Genomic DNA, 27,775 nt, shown 5'->3' on the forward strand with positions numbered 1-27,775 from the left:
GACATCAGAGAGCAAATTCCCCAGAGAGGATGCTTCTGCTCACACCAGCAAGCCCTGCTTTACCTTTGAGTTGTGCAACAGAGCCCCTCAGTCAGGAAGAGCTGGAGTCAGCGTTCACCACCACCATGTCTTGCAGAATGCTAAAATCAAACAAAATACAGCATTAAACAAAAAGTAAGCATTCATGATGTAATAGGTTTATTTTTCTTCTCTCTCTTTCATTCAAGAAACTTTTACTTAGTTCCTACCATACACCAGTTAATGGAAATACAGAGATGGATAAAACAAAACACCACCACCACCAACAACAAAACAATCAACAAATGCAGCCTATTGTAATTCCTGGGCAAGAAGTGGGGCAACATGCCTCTTAGGTAGGAGTGATCAGGATATGCGTGTGTGTGTCTATGAGTGTTTTTTTCCTGAGGTGTGTGTGTGTGTGTGTGTGTGTGTGTGTGCACGCGCGCTCACGCACTCATATACACAGAAGCAGGGGAAAATTTGGAAAGAACTTTCCCATATTTGTAATTTGAGCTCTTTCCATAAAGAAGAGGGCACCATAGAAAAGGTCAAGACCCTGAAAAGTGATCATCCCCTTTGACCTGTAAGTCGCCTTTGGGATTCCTTCCCAAGGAAGCAGCCACGATGGCAGGCCAATACTGATGCGCAGAGATGCTCATCATAATGTGACGTGTCAGAGGGAAACAATCACCAGAGGAATGATGAGGGGAATGCTGGCATGTCTTCAGAGTCATCTTATGCAAAGTAATTTAAATGTTATTCAGAATATGGGAAATATGTATAATAAAATTGTTTATAAGATTTGAGCTCATTCTTTTAAAAGTTGGTCTTAAAAATATGCCAAAATAGTGGTTATCTGTTTGGAGCATGATTGTAGGTCATTTTTCTCATTTCTTTATGCTTTCCATATTTTCTATAAAGACCATGTCTTATTTTTCTAGACAGAAAGCAAACATACAAACAGCAGTTTCAGCTGCATTATGATCATTTCTGTCCTACTTTCCCTGAACCCCTCTATTTAATTGGGAACCCCATGGCCATCTTCCCAAGCAATAACTCCACTCTGAAGGTAACATTGCATTGAAATGATCCATTTCCATCTCTGCCTCCCTCTGGCTTTGAGCTCCACTGAGGAAGTTATCACACCTTCTTAACCCTTGGTTCTGTGAACCTATCCCAGAGATGAGCTCACAGCAGTCACTCAATGAATGTTTGCTGCATAAAAGGAAGAATGAGTGAGTGAATAAATGAATAAAAGACTTAAATGAAACTGTCATGACAAAAATTACATTAAGAAAGCTGTTCATTCAAAATAATCGCTGACAATAAAAGTTAGGTTCCATTTGGACTCACAGAAGATAGATGGCAAGCAGAGAGAAAGCAATTTTTCAGGAAAGACAGTGGAACCTAGAAAAAGCCTATGTTTTTAGAAAAAAAAAAAACTTAACATAATGGAATCTCACAGCCTACTGATCTTCCAATGTATTCCAAAACCAAGAATCTGTTTAAGGCAGAAATATTTATCTAGTACAATATTCCATTACAGCAACTCCGTTATTTTACATGTTTGAAGTTACATATACATAAACTAAGTGGTAGATACTTGTTATTACTTTTAATCAGCCATGGCTGGTTGACTCCCTGCTCGAAAAAAAAAAGCTACCAGATAGATTATTGTAATGTTTTATAAAAATTCAATTTAGTTTATTCATAAAATGAGGGAAATATCACCCGGATAATTTGCTGTTATGTTCCTCTGGAGGCAGACATGATTTGAATCCTACCTCTGTCTTTTAAGATCTGGGGTAATCACGGGCAAGTTATTTCACCTCTCCAAGGCTCAGTTTCCCTATGTATAAAATGAGATAAAAATAATACCAACCTGATATGGTTATTGTACAAAACAAATAAGATCAGAGAAAGCATGGTTGTGGAACCAGACTTCAAGCTTATGTCTGTTTACATCCACACCGGGAACTCTGAAACGTGCACAGGTCTTCCTTTTTGTGATGTGCCATGAGGTATGCTAAGCGCTGCACAAGTGTCTCATTTCATTCTCATGTTATCTGTTATGAGGAAGTACTATTTTTCTACTTTATAGAATTTTTTTTCTGTGATATGAATAGTAATGTACCCGATTTCATTTCTGATTTTAGTTATTTGAGTCTCTTCTCTTTTTTCTTCAGCCAATCTAGCTAAAGGTTTGTAAATTTTGTTGGTCGTTTTGAAGAACCAACTCTTGGTTTTGTTGATTTTTCTCTGTTGTTTTTCTATTCTCTATTCTCTATTCTGTCTTCTTTTGACACTTTAAAAATAAGGCAATGGATGCCCAATTTAAAAACATTTATTGTGTCTGAGTCAAAATTCAAACCTAGAATGTCTGTCTTCAAATCCCAGTCTTATCAATAATTATGAGAAGAAGGCACTGAGTCTACAATTCTTCATCCAGTCTTTGGCTCACAACAAAATTCAGCTTACAATTTTGTTATTTCACACCTACTATTATTTGATATGCTATGGCTTGAACTTATTCCCTCATAGTCACACTTAAGTAGCCTTCTATTTCTTTTCTTATTAAATATTTCAAGCATGAAGTTGAGGATAGACATAATTATAACAAAAACCTATATATCGCCAACCTTGCCTGGTCACATATGACCATCTGCTGACTTTTCCTTAAAAATTATTATGGATAAAAGCAAAATCTCCCATGCATTCTTTCCTAATTTTACAAAGACAACTCTTCTCCTAAATTTTCATGCATGCATTTGTTTCTAATACATGTTGGCATCTATAAACAATGTATATCACTGTTTTGCATCCATCTCAAGCCTGCTCATTTTGTTAAATACAGTTTTTGCCACTTTAAAGTTTTTACCACTTTGATAGATTAGCTTTAATTCTTTCATTTTAGCATTTAGATAGTACTTTATCATATGTTTATATTCTGACTTAATCATCCATATTGATGGACATTTGAGCTACAGTATTTCCAAATTGTGCTAATACAAACAATGCTGCAATGGAGATTGTTAGACTTCTTGGGCACATGTGTGTGAGATTTCTTTGTGGACTTGCTGGGTCACACCATGCTCTTCTCTAATTATTAGTAAGATTAAAGATTATTTTAATATTTTTATTTTAGGTTTCTTCTTCTGCAATTTGCTTTTTAATGTACCCATTTTTCTATTTAAGTGTTATAGGAGAAAGAGTGTACATACTAAACAAATAAAGTAAAATACCTAGTATGTCAGATGATCATCTGTGCCATAGAAAAGCCAGAGGAAGAGACAGGGCATGAAGGGTGTTGGGGTAGGAGTTCAATTTTAAAAGTTAGTTAGGAAAGACCTTACTAGGAAGGTGACATTTAAAAAAATCCTAAAATCTGTGTGGGCACAAACCATGGGAAGAAACAGCAAAATGGTACAATGATAGTATTTGATCAATATATGTGGTAGCACACAGGGATTTGTTATAATTATTTTCTATGCTAATTTGCTCACTTCAGGTACAGCCCTTTTGTAATTATATATGTTGTGATTATTTTCCAAGTCCAAAGCTTGTCTTTTCACTTTGCTTATAGTGACATATACAACTCTTTAAATTTTAATGTAATAAAATAATTAGCATTTAACTTTAAAGTAACTGGGGTTTTTTGTTTTGTTTTATTAAATCAATCCTTTCGTACCCCTAGATCAGCCGTGGGCAAACTATGGCCCGCAGGCCGGATCTGGCCCATTTGAAATGAATAAAACTAAAAAAAAAAAAAAAAAAAAAAAAAAAGACCGTACCCTTTTATGTAATGATGTTTATTTTGAATTTATATTAGTTCACACAAACACTCTATCCATGCTTTTGTTTCGGCCCTCCTGTCCAGTTTAAGAACCCATTGTGGCCCTCAAGTCAAAAAGTTTGCCCACCCCTGCCCTAGATCATAAAAACATTATTCAATAGTTACTTCTAAAGTTTTTAATGTTATGTTGTTTGCATTTAATCCACTTGGAATTGATATTCTTTATATTATGTGAGGTCAGGATCCAATAGATTTTCTGTATAGATACTGTCCTAGTACCATTTATCTTAGTTCATGATTTCTGCATTAATTTGTAATAACATATCTATCATATAAAACGTGTCCAGTCAGTATAGTCTGTCTTGGGGTTCTAGATTTTATTCCATTGGTCTAGTTTTCTGGGACAACTTATTTCCTTGAGAAAATACTCATATTACCTTAATTACTAAATTTTATCCTAAATTTTCACAGCTGCTAGGACCTATCCATCTGTCAATTCATTTGTAGATCCACCTGTTGATTAATTGATTGATGACTGATCCATTTAACCATATATTGATCCATTCATCATTATTATTCATAAATATTTGTTGAGACCCTAATGTTCAAGACACAGGTTTGGTCTCTGGGATTTAATAGCAAACTAAACAGAGTCCTGCCCTCATGAAGCTTCCATTCAGGGGATGGAGACACACACAAATGAGTGATTAAATCTAGAGTATGTCAGATGGAGGTAAGTAGCATGAACAAATGTGAAGTAGGAAATGAGGACCATATAGAAGTTAAGGATAGGAATTGGGACCAGGAGTTCCAATTCTGGCCCCAGCACCGTATCATCACCAACAGATGAAGGCTGCCTGTGCCCCCATGAGATCTGCCACATGCACACAGCAGCTACATGTTAGGGTTACCACATTCACTTATCTCTCCAAACTCTATGGCTATTTGGAAGGGGGTAGCAGAGTCGGTATATATACTCTTTATATCTAGGATCAACACGTTAGGGTTTGCTAATTTGCATACATCCAATCAAAGCAAAGGCGTGAGCAGAAACTCCCTACGGGAGCCAATCACAGGGGAGAAGTTCTTCGTATGGAGTGTGAGGACCCTGAGCTTGCACAGCTCCCACTACAGGGCCTGCTGACCCTCCCCTCTCCTAATGCTCCAGGCATTGTCTGGCTAAGGGTTTGGAGCTTGTTCTAGCAAGAATCTTCCTGCTAGATCCAATCCACAGAGTCAGTTTAGCAGCAATCAAAGCCGTGGCAAAATCCATACCCACAAGGCAACAAGGAGGCCAGTAGAGGTGCCACCTAGAGGTTTGGGTACTGTGACCTTTTACCTCTACCCCAAATGAATATGTGTGTGTGTGTGTGTGTGTGGTGTGTGTGTTAATAAGAATACGGATTTAGGCAAGAGAGGTTAAGTACTTTTATGTTGGACACTTCTTTGCTAAATTGAGTAATTTTATAATATACTAGAGGCCCAGCGTGTGATTAAAATTGTGGGAGGAGGCACCCTGCAGGCTGCTGTGGAAGTCAGGCCAGACCGCCACTGTGGGTGGCAGGGACCTGTGCCTGACTCGCACAGCACCGGGCCACCATGGGAGTCAGGCTGGACTGCCACCGCGGGTGGCTGGGACCTGCGCCTGACTGGTGCCTCAGATGGCCGGGACCATGCCTGACTTCTGCCCCAGGCCACTCCTGCCCCCCTGCCTGTGTCCACTCTGGGCTGCCAGAGCTGCCACACAGGCTGGGGCAGGCTCCCCTGTCTCTGTCTCTGTCTCCACTCTGGGCCTCACCTGCGCACGCAACCACCTCCTGTCTGGTCATCCCGTTATGGCATCCTGGCCTAATTTGCATATTACCTCTTTATATATTAAGATACAGATAATTGGAAAGGATTGTTTTACTTATTACATCAGAGACGACAGATAAAGATAATACAATTCATATGTCTTAGACCCCCCGCAATACCTTTGACAGACTGATTCACCTATTCATTTTCCAATCCATCCATCCATCCATCCATCCATCCATCCATTCATCCATCCAACAATCCATTCTTTCATTCAATAAAGTTTTGATCCCTATTACACAATGGTGCTCACAAACAGGGACAGACAAGTAAACAATGACAACAGATTGTAATTGATTCTAAGTACTGGCTATTAAGAAAACACAGGGGCTGCCTTGGAGAAAAGTCCATGTACTCCTCTTCAAAGCCAATTAAAAGCAAAAAATCAACTTTGCCACCATTGCCCTATCTATTTCAATTACTCTGGGTCTTCTAGCATCTCTCCCACCTTTGCTCCTGAATCGGGCAATGTTCCTGTTTCTACTGTCTTTACATCAATCTCCCTGTCTTATTCCCTGCTTTGCTCTTGGTCTTGATGGACTATGGGCCTCCTCAGCTGTGGCTTTCAGCACTTCTATACACATGACTTCTCTCCATTCTCTGGGAAGTGTCATTTTGGGCACTTCAGGTAATGCACTGGCCCAGTTCTTTTTCTGGGAGCCCCTTGCCCAACCCTTTAAGCCAAATGAAGCAACCTATCTCTTGAATGAATTTCGGGAGGCTTCTAGGTAAAAGTTCCTTTGTCCAAATGCCCCCTGGAGGCACAGCTACTCAGCCCAGGGCTGCCTAACATGAGTGTCTGATGGATGAAATGAAGGGCAGTGGGGCAGAAGGCAGATCTGCTGACACCACAGTTCAACAAGCTTGCACTGAGGCTGTAAAACAACCTTGTGGAGCACACCAGCAAACTGTCTCACTAATTAGTTTATTATTTCATTTGAGAGATCAAATAAATAAATAAAATTAATAAACCATGCAAAATAAGCACATCTCTGGAAATAAAAGTATTTCTCAGGTCATTGACTTAAACACAGACATTCCATGCTAGAATAATATTAACACAAGAAAGGCAAATGATGCTGTCTTGCAGGCTGAGCATACCAGCAACAGCTGGGGGCTGAGGAAGGGGAAGAGGGTGCAGTCTTGAGATGAGTCAGAAAACATGGATGGTGTTCTCTCCTCTGTCATTACTTCCAGTGTGACCTTGAATAAGTCAATTTTCTTTCCCGCCACCACCAATGAGATCATTTACTTGTGAGTAAAATAAGGGGGTTGGGTGATTTCTGAGGTTCATTCCAACTAGGACATTTCATGATTCTGGGAATCAAATAAAAACCACAATTTGGGTTATGATGAGCTTAGTCAACAAATAATGCATAATGAAAATCAATGAGATCTGAGAATCCATTGTAATATTCCAGTATTGAATTAAAAAGTTGGAGAGATCTTAGAAAACATCTAACCCAGTGGTTGGCAAACTCATTAGTCAACAGAACCAAATACCAACAGTACAACGATTGAAATTTCTTTTGAGAGCCAATTTTTTTAAACTTAAACTATATAGGTAGGTACATTGTTATTAACTTAATTAGGGTACTCCTAAGCTGGCCTTTGCTAAAAATGTCCTCAATCTGATTGAGGTACGTTCACTGAGGTAGACCCCTTCCAACTCTCCCATGCACACTCATCTTGTATACTTGTTTCATCTATCGCCTTTTGTTCATCCTCTCTATATGTCCAAACCATCTCAACATACCTTTCTCAATCCTTGACACTACATCTTCTTTCACTCCACAACGTTACCTAAAATTAACTTAATAAACTTTACTTAAAGTTTTGTCAACTTTGCACTGTACGTGAGTGCCCGCACTTGGTATTTTGTGGAAGAGCCACACTCAAGGGGCCAAAGAGCCGCATGTGGCTCGAAAGCCACGGTTTGCTGACCACTGATCTAACCTATCATCCACTTATACATGAAGGGAAGAAAAGAGAACAGACCTTGCGTTCATCGAGGGCCTATTATACACCAAGAGCTATGGTAACATTCACATATCAACTTCAAGAAACATAAGCTCTGCTGAAACCAGTTTGGCTCAGTGGATAGAGCGTCGGCCTTCGGACTGAAAGGTCCCAGGTTCGATTCCGGTCAAGGGCATGTACCTGAGTTGCGGGCACATCCCCAGTAGGAGATGTGCAGGAGGCAGTTGATCGATGTTTCTCTCTCATTGATGTTTCTGTCTATCTCCCTTCCTCTCTGTAAAAAGTCAATAAAATATATTTAAAAACAAAACAAAACATAAGCTCAGAGAACAAATGAAACATGGCCAAATCTCCACAGAGAACAACAAAACTGGGTATCCTGCTCCCTAGACAAGGATTTTCCAAAAAATGTGTCTGATTGTCCAGCGTCCTATTGTGATTTCAGGCCGGGTTACTCACTGCCAAGCAGCTCACAGGTCTCCTGAGAGATATCATGGGTGGTGGCTCTCTGTGCTGGCCCTGGTGTACATCATTTGCACAAGTGCCAATGGTGAAAGGAATAGTGCAGTAGAGATGGGGAGTCCAGCCAGGGCAGGTGGGAGGCACTGTGCTAAAGGGAAAGGACAGGAGCTTTGGAGCAAGGTAAAGCTGCAGTCAGATGTTGACTCTTCCTGTGTAACCCTGGCCATGGTATTGAACCCCACAGAGCCCTGGTTTCCTTAACTACAAAATGAGGATAATCTTGATCTTGCATTGACTTTTTTGACCATCTACCACCTGCCTTCACACCACTTATAGTGAACCCTTCTCTAGAATTATCCCCAGAGAGAAAATGCTGCAACATTACAGTAATGATGATTTCACCCAAAGAGTCTTAAAACCTGTTTTGTGCAGCCCCTGCTTTGTCTCTAACTCACTAGGACACAGTGCAGTGGGCCTCTGGTGGAGGGAAGTAACGAAAGCAAAGGCCCTGGTAAGGTTCAGTCTTAAGAATGGAAGAAAGGATGGGACTTAAGGGTGACTGTAATAATGAAACACCCAGATATTGGGAGAAGATTTAGTATCTTGTCTAGGGAGTCAGAGAGATTTCTGGCTTCTCAGAGTTTTGTTGTTGTTGTTGTTGTTTGTTTGTTTTTTAATTAAAGAGATATTCCCCTCCCCCAGTTTTTTAAGTCAAAGTAAAACAGATCTATTAGTCCAAAAAGCTCTGTTTAGAAATTGTTGCATCACTCATTCAGTTGGTACACAGACATGTAAGACAATGAGACAACAGCTCTGTAGAATCATGTTTGAAGGGTTCTGGAAGCACAGTAGAAGTAACATGTAAAGTCAAGTGGTAGATCTGGGATAGAGATGGCTTCACAAGGGAGGGAGTGCCTCTTGAGCTGTACTGGTAGCTTATATAGGCTGTTAGAGGTGAAAGAGACCAGTGCAGGCCAGATGGCAGAGGGAACGGTGCAGTCAAGATGGAGAGACCAACTCAGGGAGATCGCAGTCAGGGGTCAAAGGGTTTGGTATGTGGACAAATAATCCATGGGAAATGCAAGGCTGGGGGAAAATCCTTTGCTATTTATTCCTGACCAATATAGTGAAATTCAAAATTCTTTCTGTTTTCCCCCTGCCAATGGTTTAACATTACTTTGCAATTAGAATCACAATATTGATTCTGAAGGGAACCAATCATATTTATACTGAATTCAACTGTCCTAAGAATTTGAAAAAACAACAACATTATATCTAATGGTGTATACATAGATGCTCAGAGATAAAAAGGGACTTGTCCAAAGTCACACATTACTAAGAGGGAAAGATGGGATTCAAAGAACTTCAGACTTCAGATCATCAACTTTTTCTACTAAACATCAATAACCTGAACATTTATGACTCATATTTTTTAGACTTCCTATATTATACAATACCCTACTTTGTTAATTACATATTTTATTTTATTTTTGTTTTGTTTTTTAAAAATATATTTTATTGATTTTTTACAGAGAGGAAGGGAGAGGGATAGAGAGTTAGAGACATTGATGAGAGAGAAACATCGATCAGCTGCCTCCTGCACACTCCCTACTGGGGATGTGCCCACAACCCAGGTACACGCCCTCGACCGGAATCGAACCCGGGACCTTTCAGTCCGCAGGCCGGCGCTCTATCCACTGAGCCAAACTGGGTTTGGCTAATTACATATTTTAAATTATTTATGGTAATGAGAGTTGAATAGCTTTCTCTCCCATAATTTTCTATCATATGATTTTAAGAAAAACTCCACAATGCCTCATTCAATGTTGAATAAAAGGCATATTAAGACATATCTCGGGCTATATAAACAACCACTGCTGGGTTAATTCATACTATTTTGTAGTATTCATGTGATTAATCTTCATTAATATAAACTTCTTTGTTGAGGTGCTATGTACAATTTTCAAATGGCTAATTAAAATAAATAAGAGCAGCATGAGATCAAAGGCGGCAACCAGACCTTGAGTTCAATTCTCAAAGGCCAGTTTTTAATATAAATGTAAATGCAAATGTTAGCTGATAAGATAAAGTGGCGGTAGAAGAGAAATCCATGCTGAAGTCTTAGTGCCCATAGAAGGCAACATGGGGTAGTGAGGAGTGCACACCTTTGGAGTAAAACAACTTAGAATTAGAACAAGCCTTCAACCATCTGAAGTTCAGTTTCTTCTTTCATAAAATGAGGCTGCTCTGGGATTAAATGAAAGAATGTATGTCAGCAAGGGCTTGATCCATGTAAGCCCTACATCTGTTATTAGTCCCCTGAGCCACAGCCTCCACACCTGTAGTTGATCTAAAAAATATAGCTTTGTGGGAGCAATACAAGTTGATGAAGAAAAAGCAAAGAGCTGATTTTTTTAAACTAAATTTTTAGTCATATATTAGGAAAGAAGCCACACGTATGTATTCAAGTAACTCTAAGACTTAAAATTGTGAGCTATTTGCCCTGGAAATTTGTGATCCTGCCACATTGTAGAAATACTTATCCTTCTTTTCCAACAAATTTAAATTGCTCCTTTTAAATTATTTCAAGCAGTAATGTAAACATTTATAATGTTAAGCCAAAATAATTCCCATGCCATAAATTAATTCACAGGTTTGAAGGGCAATTTGGGCAATATAATAAAAGCCTTAAAATTTGATTAAACCCATGATCCACCTTTAGAAATTCACTGTAAATAATTATCAATATGTTCAATGTTTCAGCCATAAAGATGTCTATATATCTTTATAACAGTGAAATATTAGAAACAGATTCAATAATGATGGTCTGGATAAATAAATTTTATCTATTCATATTATGAAGCCATTAAAGGGATAATAAAAATATTTCATGTCATTAAAATGAATTCTTAATATTCTAAGTTAAAAAAAAGGGGGACAGTAAAATGTATGATATGACTACTTTTGTAAAATTACTTCAGTATAAAAGAAAAAGATGAAAGAAAATGCCCCAAATGTTATAAATCATTATCATGTATGGGGGAGAATTTTATTTTCTTTTTCTTGCTTATTTGTATTTCCTAAAATTTCTAGCATAACTTACTTTTTACTTTGGAAGCTACTGACCCTCTCAAATTTACATTAAATACCATGCCATAAAAAACTTGAAAACAACACTCTGGAAAAAATACTTGTATAGAGCTATTTAACAAACGCAATATGTTTATGTTATAAAAGTTAAGCAAATTGACAGGAAGAATATTTTGATACCCTAATAGATAAATGAGGAAAGGACATGGATAAAATTACTAATATAATGAATGAACAGATATGTGAAAATATTCAAGCTTAGAGGCAATCAAATACATGTAAATTAATAAAATGTGGTGATTTAAAAAAGTGTATGAAGTTAGCATAATTTAAATAAAAAGAGACAACCACTTAATAAGCAGTGTTAGTAGGGAAAGAAATAGATTTTTGCATACATCATAGGTAGAAGTTTAAAACGGTGCAATACTTTTATAAAAAACATGAGCAATGTTTATCAGCTTTCTTAAATATTTGTAAATTTTGACTAAATGAGTGAATCTACTTTGGGAATTTGGGAATTATTTTACTTTTTGGAGTGATTTAGAAATCACTCTAAATACAGAATCTACATTATGAACAAAAATGTTCAGCTAGCATTATTTATGACAGGATAATTGGAAATAAGTGCCTGTCTGTGGGAGAGATAGTGACATTTTCTTTACAGGATATAGCTATTAAAGCAATAGTTAAGAATGCTACATAGTAAAATGAAATGTGTATGATATTTTAAGTAAAAAAGCATGACTCACAACAAATATACGTGTACACTTCAACACACACACACATACATGTTCACTCACTCATGTACAGAAATACAACCTGTAAGGAAATACATCAAGAATTTTTGAATGTGTTATCTTTGGGTTGTAGAATTCAGTTTTTCTTTCTGTCTGTTTTCTTTTTCTTTGTGTGTGTGTGTGTGTGTGTGTGTGTGTGTGTGAGAGAGAGAGAGAGAGAGAGAGAGAGAGAGAGAGAGAGAGATTTCCTTGACTGAGTTTGGGTTAATTTTATAATTTGGAAAAATCCCTCTATGAAATAAAAATAGAATCATTTTTTGTCTTCTTGAGCTCCTAAGAAAGGCTAGAGGGGCTAGCCTTCAATGTAGAGAGAGTTAGAGAAATATTTGCCTGCTGAACTCTCTAAGTTAAGAAAGTTTCTAGAGGAAAAGCAAAGCAATAGAAGTTTAAGGTAGTTTGCAATCAATTTAAAGTCTGGTAGGTATATTAAATCAATTTTATGGGAAGCATATTCAGCTGAAGAGAACCATGCAAGGAAGTAGGAAGATAAACGATATTTCTTTATCTTTTAAATGTGTGCTTAGGGAACAAAAGGAGGAGGGTGACCATAATGTACAGAAAAGGCATTAAAATAGAATATCAAAGCAGGCAGGTACAATATAATGCATCACTGTTCTTCCCTCAGCTAGTCTAGATTTGTAAAATGAGCTGGGGCCATGTGTGAGGCCAACAAAGTTGGAACTGACCAATGAGCTTCCTAAGAAAAAGCTTTGGCTTGGATGCTTGTTGGCTGGACAACAGAAACTGGGAGAGAGATGCAGGCTGATCTGCACCCTAATTCCACTTGTCACTATTTCATTGCCAATCTCCTTGGGACTCAGTTTCCTGATCTATGCAATGTGTTCATTCATTCATTAAACATGTACTGAGTGCTCCATACTGTGCTGGGCAGCAGGATTCAACTTAAACAAGATAGACCATGGGGCCTTCTCTGTCTTGGATGTTAGTGGGGGAGACCCCACTGCAGAGGAGTGTAAAGTGGGTGCTGCAATAAGACCCCATGCCAGTTCTAGTCTTAAAGCTCCCACTTCAAACACTTCTATCACTTGGCTTCTGGATTTGTACTTTGTCCTGTTACTCCTTCTTCATGATGCTTTTCTGGCCTTTCCTGTGATCTGTATTTCCATTGTTAGTGTTCCAGATGCTCCTTGCCCGGCCTCTTTTCATTTCTAACTACACTTGCCCTTTAGGTTCTTAACACCATCCTGTGACCATAAGTACCATTTTATATCATGATAATTTCTGGGTTTAGATCTGATATATCACTTTAACTTCAGATTCAACACTCCATTCACTTAATAGTTATCTCCAAGTTTAAATGTCCAAGAAATAAGTCTTGATTTGGGCTCACCCCCAATCTTCCCTTGTCAGAAAATGGCTACTCCATTCTACACGTTACTGAGGCTAACTTTGACTCTCTCTTTTTCTTTTTCCAAACTCCACATCTAATCCATCAGCATATCCTATTGGCTCTACCTTCAAAATAGATTCAGATTCCAATGTCCACCCTTTCTCCTGCTGTGACCTTATTCTGAATAACCATAGCCTTTCACCTTGATTATCCCAATAGTATTTGCACTGATTTCCTGCAAATTATTATCCCCTATCTGTCTCATCTCAATAAAGTAACAAGGCTGACTCTTTAAAAAATGGGAGAGTTTTCCTGCCTTTGTTTCTAATCTAACTAAGTATAAAAGCCAAAGAATTTGGTGTGGCCAGCAAGCCCCTAGATCCAGCTGCGGGCTCCCGCCCTGATTTCATCTCCTACTGTAGTCTCCTGGTCCAAAATGTTCTAACGCTCTTCCTGCACCAGCTCCATTTATTGTTCCTCCAACATGCCGGGCACTCTTCCTGTGTTAGGGCTTTTGAACTGACTCTTCTCCTTGATCAAAAAGCACATTTTTTAAAAAAAATTCCACACAACTTGTTCCCTCACTGCCTTCATATCTCTGCTAAAATGACCTTCCATTTTTGGAGAGCTTTCTCTAATTATTCTACATAATATTTCAGCCCACATCCCCAGGGCCACTGCTTTGCAAAACTCCAGGGAGTAGCATTCATCATAGTCAATGTAAATTGTGTTCCTTGGAGTTGGGCAGTGCACAGCCTAAGGAGCTATACACAATAGGCCTGTCCCTCCCTACGTCACACCCTGCTCTGTTCTTCTTCGTAGTACTTAGTGCTGCCAGAAATAGATTTTTAGTTCATTATTGGTTTATTATATCTCTCATCCTAGTGCAGTTGACCCTTAAACAATGTGGGGGTTGGGGCACCAAATCCCATCACAGTCGAAAATCTACTTAAAACTTTCAACTCCCCCACAACTTAACTACTAATAGCCTACTGTTGACTGAAGCTATCAGCAGCTGAGTAACACATGTTTTGTATGCTCCACGTATCACTAGTATATACTGTATTCTTACAATAAAGTAAGCTAAGGGAGAAAAACATTATTTATAAAAAACATAACAAAGAGAAAATACATTTGTGGTATTTATTGAAAAAAAGTCCACGAATCAGTGGACCCATGCAGTTCAAACCCAAGTTGTCCAAGGGCCCACAGTGTAAAGAAAGCTTCCCCGGAGCAGTGGTCTGGCCTGTTTTGTTTACTGTGTCTCCAGAGATTAGGACAGCACCTGTCTTATAATAGATACTTAATAAATGTATGAATGACTTATGGTGGGTTACTTAGCATCTAGGCTTGCCCTGAACAACATGGTAGTCACTAGCAAAATGATATTACTGAGCAGTTAAAATATAGCCAGTGTGACTGAGACATTAAATTTTAATGTTAATTTAAATTTTAAAATAGAAGGGGTGTGAAATATTTTCCATTAAAATCAACTTTATTTGTTTTATAGTACCATATTTCATTTCAACCTCATTGTGTAAGGTATCATTTAAGTTTGATTCTTTTTACTTTTGTAATGTGGATACTAGAAAATTTAAAATCACATGTATGGGTTGCAATAGAGTCCTATTGAACAGCACTGTTCTAGATTCTTCATCTGTAAAAGGTCAGTAATGGCAACTCTCTCATCGGGGCATCGGAAAGTTTAAATAAGTTAACAGAGGTATAGCACCTGGCATAGTGTCTGGTACATAATAATTGCTCAGTAATGCTAGCCATTACTGCATCATTACTGTTGTTGTGATAGTTATTATCATAATTAATGAATATAGAGCATACAGGTATAGGGACCGATTCTTATCTTTGAGTGAAGAAAAGGCTTCCTTTTAAACTGTGTTTGAGATAAATTCCAAAGGAGAATTATGAATAGAGTAAGTAAATCTTAAGAGGGGAAGTCGGCAGAAGATGGTGGTAAAAGCAAAGGACAATGCCGCAGTTCACACCTGAGCCTTTCTGACCCCAAAGCCTGTGCTCTGAACCGGCATATGATATTGCCTCTTAATAAATCTGTATCAACTGAAATGACACTTAAGACTTAAAAAGAGATTCTCCAGATCCTAAAATGGGCAGATTTAACGGCAAGATAAGCCACTTTTGATGTGATGTCTGATGATCCCTGGAGCATTCTTCGGACTTATTATTTGGTATGTGAGAACTCCATATGATAATCTCTAAAACATTTTACTATAATTCTAAACAAAGATATATGCATATTATAAATCATACATCTAGACACTCTGTAAATAGATAAACTATGAGATTCCCATGACATATTTGATTGCATTTATGATCACACTGACTCCAGTAATTACCATGAGCGGTGGCAGTGCTGAACCTGTAATTCAATGCTCCTCAAACCTGGGATCAAGGTCCACAGAAGGCAAGACAGAGGTCCACAAGAGGTTATTTTATATGTTTTACTTTTAAGGGAGTTAGCACACAAGATTTAGCCAACCTAACCCTATCTCAGTGCTAAGACAGGGAGCTGAGGAGAGAGAAAGAGAAGTGCATTTGATTGGCACAACCCGATTCAGTTTTAGTCAAATGCTTTGGATTGCTCCAGAAAACACACATCACATTCTGTGAAGTGATATACACATAGGTATTATGATTTTCTTTATATATATATTCTGGCTGTCATAAACATACTTTACATGATAACTTGCCATAATATTTGTAGAATGTTATTTTAGTATCATCAAATCATCTGGACCCGAACCCTCCCTTTGAAAAGTGTTCTTAACTCCCTGCTGCACCTGGAGGGACCATTCTAATTGGTCTCAAAATATCCCCCAGGGTTAAATTAATTTATGTGAACCTCACAGCTGGACAGCTTCCCAACATTATATACTAGCAGCTGTTTGACACAATAAACCAAGAATCAGATTTTCTTGCAGCAAAAATAAATTTTTAACAATGCAGTTCCTTTCCACAGAGGCAAAATACAAGATTTGATTTCTGTATGAGGAGATTGTGATAGAAACCTCCTCGAAGGAAGGGTGTCATTTTCTAAGTCAAGGCCCTGTCCTGCCACATTATTTAAGCACAACATGACATGGAAATATATTTAATAGGATTTTGCTACCGGCAAAAAGTCTGACAAAAAGAATAGGGATTCAAAGAATTTGCTGTTGAGTTATGCATAGAATTCAGAATTTACTAGAATTGAAATCCTTAAGACCCTCCTTGGCTCATAACAAAACAAAACAAAAATTCCTCTCATGTGTCACTATACTGGTACACTCATTATGACAATAGCCATCACATTCCCAGAAACATGGCGAGGATTAAAAATACATCTTTATATTTATTTCACATTTCAGCTCCACTAAAATTAATTTTGTTCAGCACATACTAAATAACTGGTACTTCACCAACCTTTACAATTAGCTATTTCTTAGTAATCATAGATAGCTGTATCACTTGCTTGGGTTCAGCACATATTTATAATTTTGCAACAATATTGTCAGGCCAATACTTTGCTCTCACCATCTTTATCCAAGTGTTTAGAACAGTGTGGCGGTGAGTCATCTTACACCATTCAGAAAAGGGTAACCTGTAACAAGGGAGGAGCAATAAGACAGCAAAGGCCGGGATCTCTGCCACTCCTTAATGGAGCAGAGCCACCCGGCCAGCCTTGACAATTATCCAGGGACTCTTATGTGAGGAAGAGAAATAGCTGTACTTTGTTTAATCCACTGTTGTTTGGCTGAACATGACAGAATGTTTTCATGAGGAAAGGCAATTCCAGATACATAGTAGGCACAAAACAAATACTTGTAAAATTTAATGGACATTTCAGCTTTGTAATAAAAATATTGAGCTTAATAAGTATTAATCATTTAGATCAGTGCTCAGCAAAAGTTTTCTTTAAGGGTCAAATAATAATAATAATAATAATAATAATAGTAATAACATAACATAATAATAATAAATGTATTTAACACTTTGTGGCCAACAGGCAAAGTCAAGTATATTATATAGTTACTTGTATAACCATTTAAAAATGTTACTACTGCTAAGTGAAATAAGCCAGTCAGAGAAAGATAAATATCACATGATCTCACTCATTTGTGGAATATAATGAACAACATAAACTGATGAACAAAAACAGATCCTGAGACAGAAAAGCATCAATCAGCCCGTAAAACCTCAGAGGGAAGGTAGAGGAGGGTGGGGGTAAGGAGGAGAGATCAACCAAAGGACTTATATGCTAGCATGTAGGCCTAACCAATGGACACAGACAACAGGGGGGTGAGGGCATGAGTGGGGGGATAGGGGGTAATATGGGGATAAGGACACATATGTAATAACTTAATCAATAAAAAAAATTAAAAATAAATAAATGAAATGTTACTACTTAAACATGTAAAAACCATTCTTAGCTTAAGCCTCAGACCAGATTTGGTGTGCAGGCTGTTTGTCTATCCCTGATTTAGACCAACGAGGCAACAGAATACTAAGGAGTCTGACTCCCGAAAAAAATCTGAAGTCTAAAAAATTGAAATTAAATCAACTTTTGATGGGTCCCTATTTATTGGAAGCCTAAGTGTCTTACGTGACCTTTCACAAGTGACCCCAGGCTGCTGCCCTGTTGATCTCACCTAGAGATCAATCAGGCTGCTTATTATTTTCTAATCACATATACTATAGGCCTATGCACATTTGCTCACGCTCCTTTCTTTGCCCTTTCTTGCCTTGCTTGCCTGATAATTTGCTTGCACATGAAATTCAGTTGACATATTGCCTCCTATGCTTAGCCTTTTCTACAACCTGCCTCTACTTCCCGTTCTAATCAATACCACACCTTCTATGCTGATTTTACTTCGTTCCCGCCTCGACTACATACATATTTTTCATGCGCACAAGATATGATGACACATGTCTTTCTCTCCTCCAGTTATAAACAGGGGCTGGGTTTTTCTTCAGCACTTTGGACAATGTGCATCTCAAAGAAGTATTCATTAAAAACAATACTGTTTATTGAGAATCTGTTTTGTGTCTGGTCCTGTGCTCTTATATTCATTATGTTGTTTCATTCTAACAACTCCCGGGTAAAGTAAGCTTTAATCTCCTCATTTTACAGATGGAAAGCCCAGAAAAGTTAAAGGAATTGCTAATGGTTTTGTAGTCAATAAAATGACAGAGACTGATCTCAAACTCAGTTTTAATGGACCCCAAAGTCCATGCTCTTGACCTGTTATGCTGACTCACTGATTGTTGAAGAAGCAAATGAAATCTGTAACTTGAATTAGGCTAATACCATTCCCTGCTGGAGCATTTTTAGGATTGTGTTTTGTTGTTGGTGTTGCTCTTTTTATTTTTATTTTTTATGAGAATGGTTTGCAATTAATATCCTAATTATTGAGAGGTGGAGGAAACCTAAGAGATTGGCTGGCCCAGCTCCCTGGTTTTTCAGATAACAATACAATAGGGATTAGAAAGCACTTATTTTTTTACCCAAAATCACACAACTGAAACCCTGACCTCCTGCTGTCCAGTCTAGGACATCCTGGGTCCTCTCTTTCTATCTTTAGATTCACAAAGTTGTCAGGTACAGTCAACCTCATTCCATATCACTGAATTGGTAGACTGAATTGGAACCAATGTTGGAAATAGGTTCTTTATAATAGTTAATACTGGGTTTTGTTCTTTCACTTGCATAAAATTAATAAAATAAACAAAATGGCCTTTGGCTTCAGTTTGGAACAGTATCTTAGAGTGGGTTTGATGGTCCTCTTCAAGACCCTTATAACCCTCTGACACCAGGCTTACTCTTAACATAGGAGTTATCACAATGCATTGTCTTTGGTTATTTATCTGTTTCTCTCACTAGACTCTGAAACCCCCCAAGAACATAGGTCACATTTATATCCCTATTACTTAGCTCTGTTTTTGTCACAAAGTTAGTGAAGATCGGTGGAGGTGACTTACTGAATTGAAGTTGGACCTAGGAGATGTGGCCAAAGGAGATCAAAGGGTGACTCATCTTCTGGGATGCATATGAGTGAGTGGGTGTGTGTGTGTGTGTGTGTGTGTGTTGTGTTATTTGGAACTTACTTAAGTCATTGTCATCACATAACTTCCTGTTCTACACAGTCTTTTTTCTTGACAAGCTGTTAGAAAATGCTTGTGAGTGAGACTTTGGCAGTTTTTTTTTCCCCAAGCCTGAAAATATTAGGAAAATCCAGGTGGTCAAATTCAGTGTAATCAGTGTTTCTCAGGGAATATTGTGAATGGATGAATGCAGGCTGATTAAACAGTAAATATTTAATTTTAGATTCTGATTATTTCATATTGACATTTCAGAGCAGTAAATATTTTTATGCTAGATTTGGCCTAAACCATGAAAATAACTCCCTCAATGGCAGAGTCTACACATGTAATTGTATAATTTAATACTCTCATTTAAACCATTTCAACTTTAAAAAATCATTTAGATTTGGAAAAGTAATTTCTTATCTGAGAAGACTCAACCTTAGTCTGGGCTATAAACTAATTAATCTTTCACTGAAAAAAATAAAAGGCTCTCTTCTCTAAATATGACTATTTTGATTTGGGTATTTTCCATTCTGTAGTGACAACCAAACCCATATGGAAACAGGCAGGAAAGAGTTAAACTGCAATTCTCCATGAAGAGACACTAAGTGAATAGTTTTGGTTTTGCTGGAAAAGGTGGTTTCAGACATTTACTGTTAGGAACTGGAATAGCCCCAGAGGATTATTGAGGAAATGCTTGTTGAGTAATAACCAGGCAGATTTTCAGAGTAAACCAGCTCAGAAGATTTTAAAAATTATGTGCATGTTGGGGGCAGGGGCTGTGTTTAAAGCCATCTGGTCTCATAAACATGTAAATTATTCTATCTCAAGTATTCATGAGCATTTCATAGAAGACATTTGAAGAACTCTTTCCTATTACAAGTCCAGCACATATTCTCATTTCTAGCACTTATAAAAAACCAAGAGAGATATCATGAGGTATTCGATGGACATTTTATTGATGAGCAGCTTGATGGTCAGAAAGGCTGGGTGATTGGCCCAAATGATACATCTAGTAAGAGTTAATGACAAACTCTTCCCTCTCTCTGTGCTTTCTTTAGGAGCTAGTGTTTCTTCTATCTCCTTTACTTATACTACCTCCTAGAGATGTGACATGACCTCCCTAATTTGTAAGTAGGTAAAGAGTAACCAAAGATGCTCATCTTCACTGTTCATCCTCCTCTCTGGGGAGCCAGTAGTCTTGGAGAAGACTGAGTCCTCCACGCCATCAGTCTTACATGGTCCAGGAGTCAGCCTAATTCTGGAATCCCATCAATGATACCACTTGGATAATAAAGCCACATCCTACAACCTGTCCTAGATTATTAATATATATGATATTTTGGCTATTATTATTATTATTGTTATTATTATTATTTTGCTTAATAGACTCAGAACTTAGCAGGAAAAAGGGATGCTGTTTATTTTGGATCTCCAAGTGACCGCAGCCTGTGTTCCCTAATCACAGTGGGCTTCATTATGAGTGAGAAAACATACCTTTGATATGTCAATCCCTCCTCCAGAGATTTGGGAGTTATTGTGTTTCGATAGCATAGAATAGTCATACCTCACCAGGAAGTGACAAAGGAAATAAGGTGTGGAGAAGATGAACAGAATGCTGACATAGAAACAGCATAATAAATAAGGAAGCTCTGTAGATTCATGATAAAAAAAATGTCAGCTTAGTCATTCTTTAATAAGAGTATCCTTTGCCCAACCAGTGTGGTTCAGTGGTTAAGTGTTGATCCGTGAACAAGGAGGTCATGGTTCAATTCCCAGTCAGGGCATAAGCCTGGGTGGCAGACGCCATCCCCAGTGGGGGGTATGCAGGTGTAAGCCGACCAATGATTCTCTTTCATCATTGATGTTTCTATCCCTATCTCCCACTCTCTTACTCTCTCTGAAATCGATTTAAAAAACACATATTAAGAGTGTCCCTAATACATTAGTTATTACCATATATTTGCCTTACGCCTCTACTAAAGTCTAATCTCTTTGAGGGCAAGGATAATATCATAGCCATCTCAATGTCCTTGGTGCCCAGCACAGTTCTTGGGCATGTCAGATTGTCAGTATATGGCTGTCGAGCAGAAGAAAAATGAAACATTGGTAATGAATACCAGAGCTCCAGTGGAGTTATTATGCCTTTGTATTAGTTATAATTATCATTAGCATAAATTATAGATCTATTCAGCATAAATATATACATATATTTACATTTAGGTTAACTATTTAGTAAACTGAATATAGTTCATTATGTAATAATCAGCCTTTTATTTTAAATAGGCATTTGTGTTTCAGAGGTCAGGCCCATCAAGGCAATTAATTTAGATTGCCCAAGTGCAGGAGAGAAAGAAAAGCTTTGTGTTTTGAAGATTATTTACAAAAATATCCCAAGTCTCAAAAGGAGAGAGGGAGAAATTAAGCTGGAAGGGCCCAATGGTCAAGGCAGTAGCACAGCAGCACCCAGAGGTGGAGAACATGGCTTTAGAAAATGTACGGACCAAGGGCTAAAGTCCAAAGTCTAAGGACTGGAGCTTGGGCTTCCTGGGTGGAACAGAGCATTATTGTAATGGGAAAGAAGCCAGCAGCAGCATCGGCCAGGGAGATACCACTATAGCATAAATAGTGCAGACAGATGAGGAAGGAGAAGCAGAGCTGTCCCCGTGTGGACGACCACCCAAAAGGCAACACGGAAAACCTGCTGCAGTGAGCAGACAGCAGGGTCCTCCCATTTGAGGAGAGAAGACATCATGTTTGCAACATGGAAGACCCAGGGACAGTCTGGGAGCAGATGGGGGTGATGAAGCCACAAAAGAGTAATGCCTGATTTTATGCCAGCATGGAGGAAGGAGGCTACAGCTGGCATTGACTCAAATTGAACAACTGAAAAAAAATATGACAGCTCTTATATGTCAAGGTCATGGAGCAATTAATGATTGTTATAATTTTAAGGCATTGTCCTAGGCTCAGGGATAGACCTCAAAGGAACATTTGGTAAGACTCTTGCCCTCAAGGATTCATCCAGTCATCTGGGAAAGCAGAGGTATCAGAGAAATAGAACTACTGGCACAGTCATCCTTGATCCCAAGGGGAAAATCCCAAGTCCTCAGCTTGGTGGCCTTGACTATTAATGATTTGCCCTAAACTACATTTCTTGTTATTTGCTACCATGAACCTTTCTCTTCTCAACTCCAAGTGCTGGTGGAAAACTGGTGAAGTTTTCACTGATTTCAAAACATGCCATATCTTTGAACAGATTTGATATTGCTCTTTCCTCTGAAAGCCTTTGTTGCCTAAGACATTCCTACTCAACCTGCAAGATCAAATAGTTATTTTGCTTCCCTGATGCTTTTCTGATTCTCTCAAAGGAAACTGAGAGATACAAGTTGAGAGAGAGAGAGAGAGAGAGAGAGAGAGAGAGAGAGAAGAGGGAGAGAGAATTCTAATATTGTTGAACTCATATTATTCAATATGAGTTCAATAATATAACCCAATATTCATATGTTGAAGCCCTAGCCCACTGGAATGACTGTATTTGAGGACAGGGACTATCCAATATAATAAAGAGGTAATATGCAAATTGACCATCCCACCCTCACAAATATGGCTGACTATGACCAGACTGGCAGGGAGGTTAGTGAGGGATGACCAAATGACTGAACAAGCAGGTTGTGTGGGGCGACCAGGCCAGCAGGGGGTTAGTGAGGATGACCAAACGACTGAACAGCAGGCTGCATGGGGTGACCAGGCTGGCGGGCGGGCCATGAGGGGCGACCAGGCCAACAGGGGGGGCAGTAAGAGGCAACCAGGCCAGAGGGGAGGCAGTTAGGGGTGACCAAGCCAGTGGGGGGGGCAGTTTGGGGCGATCAGGCTGACACACAGAGGCAGTGAGGGGTAATCAGGCCGGCAGCAGGGGGCAGTGAGGGGTGACCAGGCAGGCAAGCAGGTGAGCGATTAGGAGCCAGCAGTCCAGGAATGTGAGAGGGATCTTGTATTGGAGAGGGTGCAGGCTTGACTGAGGGAACCCCCCTACCCAAGGTGCATGAATTTTGTGCACCAGGCCTCTAGTACAGAAATAACATTAAATGAGAGTGGGTCCTGGTATGATAGGATTAGTGGCTTTTAAGAAGATACACCAGAGACCTTGTTCTTACTCTCTCTCTCTACCATGTGAGGACACAGCAAAGGTGACCATTTGTAATCCAGGAAAAGGGCTCTTAGCAGAATCCAACCATGCTGGCACCTTAATAAATATTGACTTCCAGCTTCCAGAACTGTGAGAAAAACACTGTTGTTTAAGCCACCTTCTCTGTGGCATTTGGTTATGGTAGCCTGAGCTAGAACAGTAACTGTGTTTATTTTCCTACCTTATGGCCTTCAGTGACACTCACCACTGAGGTCGGCATCATTTCCCCCCTTTCACTAAGAGGAGACCAGAGCTCTGAGAGGTAATATAATATCCGTAGGCACATAGTGGAATGGAGATTTGAACCTGAGCCTGTGATTGAAGGCCTGTGTTTCCTGCTCCACATCCCTGCATCTCAGGTCATTTTCTGGATGGCCTCAGTGGTACCTGGTACACCCCTGGGTGACAGCAGTCTTCATAACACACAGCAGTGGTCTGTCTTCCTCACTAAACAGTACAATAAAAATTACTCTCAAATGGTACAATTTTTTACCTGAGAAAATCTGAACAACCAAACTGATAGATAATTAGAATTAATAAGAGGTATTCTCATCAAGTGCTACAGACACCAGAGGCATGGGGAAATGCTACCAGAGACTGGGTAGGGTACACTTTCAGCCAAATAAAAAAAGCAGAAAAAAAAGCACCGGTGTTAACTCTTTGCCAGATACTGTTATTCACTGGGAGAAAAGAACAATAAGAGGTCATACTGGACCTCCAGGAACTCACAGTTGAGTGGAAATAAAACACTGTTATTTTTCTATTCTCATGTTTTGGGTCTGGTTGGATGTGTAGGAGTTGGACTTGGCTACACATTGGAGTCATCCAGGACACTTTAGAAAACACTAATGCCTCGTTCTCACTTCTAGAGACTTTCAGCTAATTGGTCTGGGGTATAGTGTGGCTAGCAAGAGCCTTTAAAAGCTCCCCAAGTGATTCTAATGTGCAGTCAAGGTTGAAACCAGTGGACTGGGATCCTGAAAAGAGGAGAGGGATTCCAGGTTCAGTGGACAGAAAAAGAGGGAGGTAGGCGGCAAGAGTAAAGCACAGGCATGTACAAGCAATGCTCACTACTATTGTAAACTTAGCAGCATTTAGCAAGTGCCCATATTATGAGAAGCACTGCAGAGGACCCATTAATATGATTTAGAGAGCATGTATTAAGAATTAAAACAAACAAAGCAAAAATCAAATACCACTGTTTATTTAGCGAATGTCTTTCAAGGGGCTGTGAGTTCTAGAAAGACATTATCTTAATAAGCTCCCTTCATCTCTGCCAGGTAGGGGGCAGGTTAGACTTTTATTAAATGATGCCATATTGAAGTACACTCTTTGCTTGAATCAGAAACCAATCTAACAGAAACTCTGGGTCCACCTAGACAGTTATCAGAAGGATTATAACCCATCATAGCAGATGGATGCCCCTAGACTGTGGCCTGAGGGGACAGGCTGGGAAAAGAGGCCTGGAGGGAGGCAGGGTATCTTTGGAGGGAAAAAGAAACAATAAAAGAGTAATGATGTTATTATTACTATTACTATTATTCAGCCTTACAATGCAAGGCATCTTGCTTTGTGTCATTTCTAGTAGTCATTCTATGAGGCAAGTATCATTCCTATTTTATAGAGGAAGAACAGTTACACAGAGAAGTTAAGCAACTTGCTCAAAGGCAAACAGCTTCCAAATGGCCAAATTAGGTTTAGAATGTAGGTCTGATCTGAATGAGATGCTATAGCCAGTTCTCATAACCTTAGGCATTCTTTTAAGGGAGGATGAGGTGGGGAGATAAGTTGGTGAGGATGAGATAAAGATAGTAAGATTCCTCTCCAAGTCTTGAAATCAGAACAGATTCTGTAGGTGGTTGATGGGTATTGCTTTCAGAATTAGTAGGTAACTGATCGCTAATGGCATCTATTGATGCTGAGTGGGCTGTAAACATTAGAACAGGGCTTTGGAAGGGGTTTTGGGTGGAAGCTCAGGGCAGGCACTGTATCATTTCAGCCATTCCAAGAGCACTGAGGATAGACTTCAGGACAGGGCCATGCAGGTGGGATGAGGGAGAAAAGAGTAGTTAGCATACACTAGCCACAAAATTAATGTTAAAGTATGTATTTTAATCATTTAAGTCTCATTATCTTGTTATGCTAACAGCACTTGTGAATTGTTTTGGGTTCAGTGCACACACACACACACACACACACACAGAAACACACACCTGTTTCGTATGTGAGGATACCATATATATTACCTTACATACAGAACAAAGTGGGACAGTCAGATACTTTTCAGTCTAAGCCTTAGGGAATAGGAACAGGAAACAGTTTCTGGGGTAAACCCAACATTAGCTCACTCCTTCATTTTTCAAGTGTAAGGTTCTATTTATTGTGCACTAACCATGGGCCAGGTGCTGTGCCAGGTGCTTTAAATACATCTCATTGAGGCAACACAATCATGCAAAGATGTTGGTACTATTACTAGCTTTAATTTACTGATGAAGAAACTGAAGTTTCAAGAGGCAAATTGGCTCATTCCAGGTTACACAACTAGTAAGTAGTGGAATGGGGATTAGAACCCAGCTCTCCTTGACTCCATAGTCTATGTCCTTAGCCAAGTATGCTATGATAATGCTCCATGTACATTAACAGCTTTCTGGGCTTTCATTTTTCTGCAAATTCAGTGTGTGAAAATGATACCTGGTGGCAGCTACAAAAGCAAATGTTGGCTATAAAATTAGATTAAGATCCAGGACACAAAAGAGAAGAACTCCAGGGTGCTCAGCAATGGCTAGTACTCAGCTGGGGTACTAGCTTTGCTCAGAGCCTGCATTTCAAAAGGGATGGTGTATTAGTTTCCTACAGCTGTTGTAACAAATTACCACAAATTTAGGGGGTTAAAACAATGCAAAATTATCATCTCAGTTCTAAATTTATCATCTCATTTCTGCAGGTGAGAAGTCTGACACAGGTGGCACTGGGCTAACATCAAGTGCCTGGAGGGCTTCCTTCCTTTCTGAAGGCTCCAGGGAAGCATCCGTTTTCTTGCCTTTTGCAGCATCTAGAGGCCACCACACTTCTCGGCTTGGGCCCTCCTTCCTCCATCTACGAAGCCAGCACATCACTCCATCATCTAATGACCTGCTTCTGACATCATCTCTCTTTCTCTGACTCATCTGATACCTCCCTCTTCCACTTTTGAGGACTCTTGTGATTACATTGGGCTGAAGATTATCTCCCTATTTTAAGGTTAGTTAAGGTGCAACCTTAATTCTATGTTAATTTACACTCCCCCTTGCAAAAGCCCTGTTCTAAAGTCTGCAGCCCATTCAGCAGTGAATAGATGCCTTTAGCTAACAGCTACCTACTCATTCTGAAAACTGTACCCGTGGACCATCTACAGAATATCCTATCCAAGAAAGTCAAAGTGTAGGGTCCAGATCGACTCAGGACCCAGGCTCAAGGAAAGAAGTCACCAGGTAAAATCAAATGGCAGTAGAAGTGGAGATGGTGATGGGATTCGAAGGATTAAATAGTATCATCTAGAACTTAGGAAATGCTGGTATTTAAGAAAGGCAACTGATTGAGTGTGAAAAAGGCGATTCCATTTAAACTTGATGCTGAGATCTCTCTTCTCTGGGTGATATAAGAATTGAGACATAGGATCTGAAGAGGAGGAGGCCTTATCTGGGCATGATATTTGGCTCTGTTGTGCACTCTATTTTATACTGATAATAATTCAAGTTCTGTGATCTATTTTTAAATTCTAGAATAAAACTGCCAATAATAAACTGAAGACTTAACCATGGTTTGGGGGCAGAAAACAGATGCTATCAATTGGGAATATAGAAGAGAAATATGGATGGAAGGATAAGCTCATTAATGGCACTGGCTTACAAAACTTGAAGTCAAGAGCGACTGGCTATGAGGGTTGGGACAAGAAGTGAGTGTCAAGCCTGTTGTAAGAAGGGAAGGAGACCTGAGAAGGATCTGAGAATATGTATTGGGAGGAGTGGGCTTATAAAATGGATACATTCTTCACTGGTCACTGCAGAGTTTCATTCACAAACAATATAGAGAAAATGATTAAAAATGTGATAAGTAGTTAGATACATGGAGGGAACCTGCAGAAAGATACCTACCTCCTC

General features: G+C 39.0%; 1 protein-coding gene across 2 annotated transcripts in view; it reads right to left on the reverse strand.

The window, feature by feature from the left end:
* The window catches only part of DAB1 (DAB adaptor protein 1), a 1,070,166-nt gene that overhangs the window by 583,427 nt on the left and 458,964 nt on the right, over positions 1 to 27,775 (reverse strand). For both annotated transcript variants that reach the window (XM_070405218.1, XM_070405219.1), the window contains exon 3: positions 64 to 140. The gene's annotated coding sequence lies outside the window, so the exon portion shown is untranslated. The remainder of the gene's footprint in view (positions 1 to 63; positions 141 to 27,775) is intronic.

The sequence above is a fragment of the Myotis yumanensis genome, unplaced genomic scaffold (assembly GCF_028538775.1).
Source record: "Myotis yumanensis isolate MYYU_CA2020_CCGP unplaced genomic scaffold, mMyoYum1.0.hap1 SCAF_2, whole genome shotgun sequence".
NCBI lineage: Eukaryota > Metazoa > Chordata > Mammalia > Chiroptera > Vespertilionidae > Myotis > Myotis yumanensis.